Source organism: Neofelis nebulosa, chromosome 2, assembly GCF_028018385.1.
Source record: "Neofelis nebulosa isolate mNeoNeb1 chromosome 2, mNeoNeb1.pri, whole genome shotgun sequence".
Taxonomy (NCBI): Eukaryota; Metazoa; Chordata; class Mammalia; order Carnivora; family Felidae; genus Neofelis; species Neofelis nebulosa.
The window spans coordinates 216887394-216894671 of NC_080783.1; positions in this window are offsets into that span (position 1 = coordinate 216887394).

The window sequence follows — 7278 nt, forward strand, 5'->3', positions numbered from 1 at the left end:
CCACCTCCACCTCCGTCTGTGTTGGGCAGATTCTTTTCATTATTTTTCTAATGTTTATTTTTGAGAGTGCGAGCAGGGGAGGGATGGGGTAGGGGTGGACAGAGGATCCAAAGCGAGCTCTGCGCTGACAATAGCCCCATGTGGGGCTCGAACTCACAAACCAGATCATGATCTGAGCCGAAGTTAGACGCTTAACCAGCTGAGCCACCCAGGTGCCCCAGTGCTGGGCATATTCTTTAAAATCTCAGTCCTTGGGTAAAACTTGTTGGCAGGGGAGGGTTGGGGGGGGCCATGATACCCACTACGTGGAATTATCTATGACAACTGCCTGTAAACCGTGGCAGCTGGCATGCAGTGAAGGCCCAATACAGGGATGGATTCTGTGGTCATCGGTTGCTCGCAATTGCCCTGAAAGGTGTTACTTCTGACCTTTTACAGATGAAGAAATGGGCTCAGGGAGTTGGTTCAACAGACACATGTTGGGGAATACCACCCCCTGCTAGACCCTGGGAGAGAGGCATACTCCCTGCCCGCTTGGATTTAAAGCAGTACCTAATGACAATTTGCAGTGACAGTGACAGTGACCGTCACAAAGGGCCCTCTTCTCCAAGGTGATAAGAAGGGAAGCTAAACCTCAGGAGGTGGAGCGAACAGGGAGGAAGAGCCCAGGAAAGAAGTCCTGTGTGAGACCCCAAGGCTGGGAAAAAGTCTGGCGTTTTCCAGAAGCCAGAAGTAGCAGCAGGAAGATGGACGCTGGGCAGGGTGGTAACTGTGCAAAGGCCTAGGCAGGGGACTGACGGGATCTGATTTGTCTTAAGATGACAGTGGCTGTTGTGTGGAGAGAAGCCAAGAGAAACACAAAGGTGTCGGTGGGGGTGGGGGGTGGCGGGGCGCATCGGTAGGGGGGGTGTCAGGATGGGAGAAGAAGAAAACTGGCTTTGAGAGATCCTTCAAGGTAGAGGCAGCCAGTTGGACAGCAGTGGGAGGAGCCTGGGGGTGCCCGGCTCCAGTGCCCCACCCTCCAGCCCCCAGGGGTGCAGGGAGTCAGGGGAGATGTGAACAGAGCACTCCCATTAATCTTTTCCTGTGTTTCATTTGTTGTTTTTGCCTCTTTTCTCTGCCCTCCCATCCCCTTTCCTTGTGGTTAAGACGATCTTTAGTTCCATTATTTGCTTCCCTCTGAACTTTCTTGTTTTTCCTTGATTTTGCAAGAATATACTTTCTCCCTATCTTTTCATGGCCAACCAAGTGCACCTCGCCATGGCGCTAACGCTATATGCTACACAACTAAATGCTGTCTGGAGCGCCAGCTCAATCCTCAACAGACGCAAGGAGCCAGTGAACTCGGGAATGGGGGGTTCCCTGGGCACAGGCCGGCAGGGCCTGCGCTCTCAGCTGCTGCTGAGCCCCCCGCCCCAGGGGAAACAGCTGTTAGCTGCTGCCGGACACACGGTTATCGGGCAGGTACTATCTAGTAACAAAGTGCTGTCCGAAAGTCAGGAAATGTAGGCTCCAGTCAACACCCCCCACATCCGATGCCAAGGCTCCCCTTCACATCCCCGAGCCTTGCTGTCCCCTCAACCTGAGACCGTGCCCCAGCAGACACAATACCACACAAACCACACGGATTTATGATTAGGGACTGTCTGGTGGCAGAAGGCAGACGCTAAGGTCAAGAGGACTCATTTGTAAGTCAATTTGAAGTGTGGGGGAAACTGTGAAGTGTTCCCAGGCCGCAACAATCGATCGTGTGTTGTCTATCTGTTATTAAATGGCACGTACATACTAATGGAAGTTTCATCTTGTTTATATGTTGCTTAGTTCTCCCTACGTCTCTAGGGATATCTTAACCATGTTAGGAAAAGAACTGTCTGTAAGAGGATGTCTCTTCACTGCCAGGGGCCCTGTTCCAAAAAAAGAGGCCGACAGATTCTTCTAGACCATCTCATGGTTGGAGAAAAGAGAGCAGTATCCCTTTGTCCACTGGCTTGAGTATCAAAATACATATTAAGCTATACTCTATTTCAGTTCTTATTTTCATCACCTAATTTGTACTTTTGAGGTACATGGAGACTTATTCTTAAAAAATAAGCTCTTAGCGTGGTTATTTCATACATAGTTTGTTCACGTTTTGTTCTGTAGTAATTATAGACGCACAGGAAGTTTCAAACTTGTACAGAAAGATGCCCTGCACCCATTACCCAGATTCCCCCAAAGATAACATCTTACAAAATTATAGTCCATTATCAAAACCAGGAAATAGACCTTGTCACAATCTTCCCATACGGTATTTTATTTAGAAAGAGTTCCTATCAAAATGGACTTAGGTCCCACTTTTTAGAATTAATTTATAAATTGATTCTGGCATTCTGTGAGGCATTTTGTGAAAAGCTAATCAAGCTTTAAAAATATGTTGCTGGGGCGCCTGGGTGGCGCAGTCGGTTAAGAGTCCGACTTCAGGGCGCCTGGGTGGCGCAGTCGGTTAAGCGTCCGACTTCAGCCAGGTCACGATCTCACGGTCCGTGAGTTCGAGCCCCGCGTCAGGCTCTGGGCTGATGGCTCGGAGCCTGGAGCCTGTTTCCGATTCTGTGTCTCTCTCTCTCTCTGCCCCTCCCCCGTTCATGCTCTGTCTCTCTCTGTCCCAAAAATAAATAAAAAATGTTGAAAAAAAAATTTTTTAAAAAAAAAGAGTCCGACTTCAGCCAGGTCACGATCTCGCGGTCCGTGAGTTCGAGCCCCGCGTCGGGCTCTGGGCTGATGGCTCGGAGCCTGGAGCCTGTTTCCGATTCTGTGTCTCCCTCTCTCTGCACCTCCCCCGTTCATGCTCTGTCTGTCTCTCTCTGTCCCAAAAATAAATAAAAAACGTTGGAAAAAAATAAAAAAATAAAAAAAATAAAAAAATAAAAATATGTTGCTGTGTAAATATTCATTATGCAGATAGTAACTGAGATAAAACTGATGCATGTTAACTTTGATGGGCCAAGATTTTCTGCAAGATGAATTTGCATGAGCTCTAGTAAAGCCAATACTTCAGACCTCGAGGATTCAGGAATAGTTTCCCAGAGCCTTGAGGCGCCCCAACTTTGAAATGTGTAACAAACCAGTAGCAAAGCTCTGAGGTACCCTTGTCTTTAGAAAGTAAATCTGGTCCAAAGTAGGGTCCACTCAGAGACATGTTTCTTTGCAGACTAGATCATTTGGCAGATGTTCTTTTCCTCTCCACGTGTGAATCATACAACTTTTTTTTTTAATGTTTATTTTTATTTTCGAGAGACAGAGCATGAGAAGTGGAGGGGCAGAGAGAGAGGGAGACACAGCATCCGAAGCAGGCTCCAGGCTCTGAGCTGTCAGCACAGAGCCTGACACGGGGCTCAAACCCACAAACCAAGAGATCGTGACCTGAGCTGAAGTCAGACACTTAACCGAGCTACCCAGGCTCCCCTGAATCCTACAACTTTTTTTAAAAGATTTTTTTTTTAATTTTTTAATGTTTATTTATTTTTGAGAGAGAGAGAGAGGGAGACAGAATTCAAAGCAGGCTTCAGGCTCTGAGCTGTCAGCACAGAGCCCAGCATGGGGCTCGAACTCACAAACTGTGAGATCACGACATGAGCTGAAGTCGGACATTCAACCGACTGAGTCACCCAGGCACCCCCCCACCCTCACCTACAACTTTCAAGAGAAATCTCTCTGTGTCTTATTTGGGGAAAGCAGAGAGGGGGGAAAGGTGAGGAGAACGGGGAAGAAGGTTCAGATGTGCCTGAACTTGGTTAGCCTTCCCTTTTATCCCTCGCAACTGAGTGAAATAACACGATCTAGGCATGTCTAATGCAATTTGAGGGTGTGAATTTTCATGCTTGCTTTTCACTTGAATGTATTGAACTTCAAGAACCTTCTGCCTAAGCTGCTGAGAATCTGTCAGGGGGAGCGTGTCTAAACACGCTCACCCCTGCTTGCATGGTACCTGCCCAGAATTCAATGGCAAACATACCTGGTGTGTCTGAGGAGACCCTTCACATCAGAGCAGCCCTGTAAACCATCCCTCGACGTCCACCACCACTGGGCAGCTGAAGGGCTTCGGGGATGGCGAGGGAGCCGGGGACGGTGGGACAGGGCTCTTCTGAGAATGAGAAAAAGAGCTGCCATCAGGCTGTTGGGCTTACGTGTGCCTCCCCAGTGCTGTCAGCCCTCACCTGGTGATTCCAGAAAACTGCCAGGAACCCTCAGCAGGTGGGCCTGTGGCAAGTTCACTAAAACAGCATCCGTGACCACGCATAAAACTGCTCCCCCCGCCCCCCACGCCACACACACACAAAGTGAAAAGGCCAGGGGGACGAGGCAATTTGTTTGGGACCGGTCTTTGGGAGTATTCTTTGTCCATCCACTTGACTTTGTGCCCTTATGGAGAAAGGCAGCAACTTCGTTCCTTGGAAGTAACTTTGGATCCGCGTCAAATAAACATCTTAATCACATGCTTTGTGCGTATTTCTTCATTTTACAGTCATGAGGGCTTAGCCCCGTGCCTCCCCGCCCCCCCCCCCCCCCACCTCCCCGGACTGCGTGACTTTTATACACTCCCCTCTTGTGTAAGGAGGGATGAGTCTCTCTGGCCTGAACCCTGAGCGGCCTCCGGCACCACAGCTCACAGGAGGCTGTATTTCGGGTTCGCGTGATCCCCTCGCCTCCCTAGTGTTCTCGCATGAACTCGTGTCTTTGTACGCTGTTTCTGTGTCGTGACGGATCGACGTTCCTGGCTGAGCAGAAGCCTGGACGGTTGGTGGTTCAGGGAGGCCCAGGCGCCGGCTCACCAGCTCCAGGCTGCAGAGGGAACTCACGCACCCACGGCAGCCCAGACGCATGATAAGACTTGTCTGCGCATCATCCCGGCCCAGGAGCCTCTAATTACACGTCTGGGGCTTGCAGGAGCCCAGGTGGCCGGGCTCACATGATCCCAGAACTGTGAAGATAGCGCGGGCCGGGTTCTCACTGCCTGCGCACCCAGGTGGGGGAGGCACCCCCGAGCCCCTTGCGTCATTTCGATACAAATTATAATAACTGCGTTCCAAAGACAACAAGAGTGCGTTTAACCACGCAAGCCCTTCCTCCCAAAGCGTTGCCACAGTTTTATCTTCCCATCTGCCTTTTTGGTTGTTACATCTGCACTTTCCTCCTGCCCCCTTACCTGGTCCAGCAGAAAACCCCCGAGCACCACGCCTGACTGAACTGGCGTGCGAAAGAGCACAGCATCAGGTCCCCGCACCGCCGCGGTTCCCTCCGCGTGACGGGATTTGGGCCGATCTGCCTTGCCCGTGGGGGGCCCTTGACCCCGTGAACGGCCCCCAGTTGTCAGACACTTGTCACGCACCAGGTACCGTGCTGGGCGCACTGAGTGTGGTTCGGTGACATCCCCAGAATCGGCCTTAGAACCAAGGGACTTGGTCGGAAAGAAAACACACTTGCCCAGAGCCCACTGTCACCGGGGCCAGTCGGTGGCTGGCTGAGGAAGGCTGTGCTGTGGGAGTGGTGTAACAAAACAGTTGTTGATGTTGATCCTGTAGTTAATCAGCATGTGGGAGGATCTGGAGGACCACAGCCAGAAATCTGTTTTGGTTTTTTGTTTCCAAAGCCACATTTTTTTTCCTCAGAGTTTCGTGGATGCTGAATCGGTCCAAATGTTCCTTATACAAGAATCCACAAATTTTAATGGTGGGAATAGATTGTCATTTGTCGTCTGGGCATTGATGAGGATCTCATTAAGGAATTGATTTACCAAACTGAAAGGCTTGTTTAAAACGTTTTTCTCTAAAACCTTCTCTATCCGTCTTTACGCAACGTCTATTCATGTCGGGGCTTTTTTTTTTTTTTTTTTCTTAAATCATATTCCTAAGGATTCCACGTATCCATTAATTACAAAAAGTTTTCTGGGGCACCTGGGTGGCTCAGTCGGTTAAGCGTCCGACTTCGGCTCAGGTCATGACCTCACGGTTCATGAGTTCGAGCCCTGCGTCGGGCTCTGTGCTGACAGCTCAGAACTCGGAGCCTGCTTCGGATTCTGTGTCTCCCTGTCTCTCTGCCCCTCCCCCGCTCGAGCTCTGTCTCTCTCTGTCTCTCAAAAATAAATAAACATTTTAAAAAAAGTTTTCTAGATACAGAGTCTCCTCTGAACAGCCTTAGTACAGGCAAAAAGAGGTGTTACCACCCACTGGCATGCATTATAATTCTGTCCTTGCTTAATCCCCACCCAAATGCCCATTTCCAGCTATACAATCTCATATTATTCTTTCTGAATCATACCTAAGTGCCACACCCTGAGTTGCACATAAAACTCTGCCATATTACTTAAATGCCAGTATGTAGTGCCACAGCTGTGGCTGACTTAGAAGTCGCCTTCCATGTTTCTGGAATTATCACCTCACTTCTCCATAACTGGTTCCAGGTGGGACTCCCCCCCCCACCCCCCACCCCCCCCCCCCGCCCCGAAAGATTTTCTTCTAAAATTTGGTAGCCTAACGTTGAGGATATATTTTCAACTGCTTTTCTGGCTGTAAATCCTGATGTTGGCAGGCCTCTTTCCTCTAAGTCTGAACCTCATCCGAGGCAAGCTGCTAATTATGCAGAGTGGTGCAGCATCCTGTTGTGCAGCTCACAGCCAGGAATGCACTGCAGTAGGGTGACCGAGAATCAGTCCCTCGCCACCGGACTCAGGGGGGCCCCTGCCGCCCCGCTAAGCATCGCCTGAAAACTCCTGAAATGAAGGCTCAGTCTGTAAGTACAAAACAAAACTCTCGGGGCACCTGGGTGGCTCTGTCGGTTAAGCGTCTGACTCTTGGTTTCAGCTCAGGTCACGATCTCACAGTTTTGTGAGCCACGTTGGGCTCTGCGCAGAAACCTGCTTAGGATCCTCTCTCTCTCTCCCTCTCTCTCTGCCCCTCCCCCACTCATGCTGTCTCTGTCTCTCGCAGAATAAATAAATAAACTTAAAAAACCCAAAAACCTCTCTATTGGCATGCCTGACTGTTGCAGGAGTTCATGAAAGATACAGAGCAGACAGGTGTAATACAATGGAGAAGTAGGATCAAGGAAGTCGTCATAGGACATGACTTTTGTGAAAGCAGCTCCGAGAGTTCTGGAAAAACTGTGCCTTTACGGACACAGAACAGGAAGGAACCCTGGGGCGGTCATCAGGGTGATTATCTAGGGAACCCCTTCTAGGGTATCCCCCAGCCAAGTTCTTCCCCTGTCCCCCTGTACGAAGCTGTGTTAGTGAGTGTGAGTTTC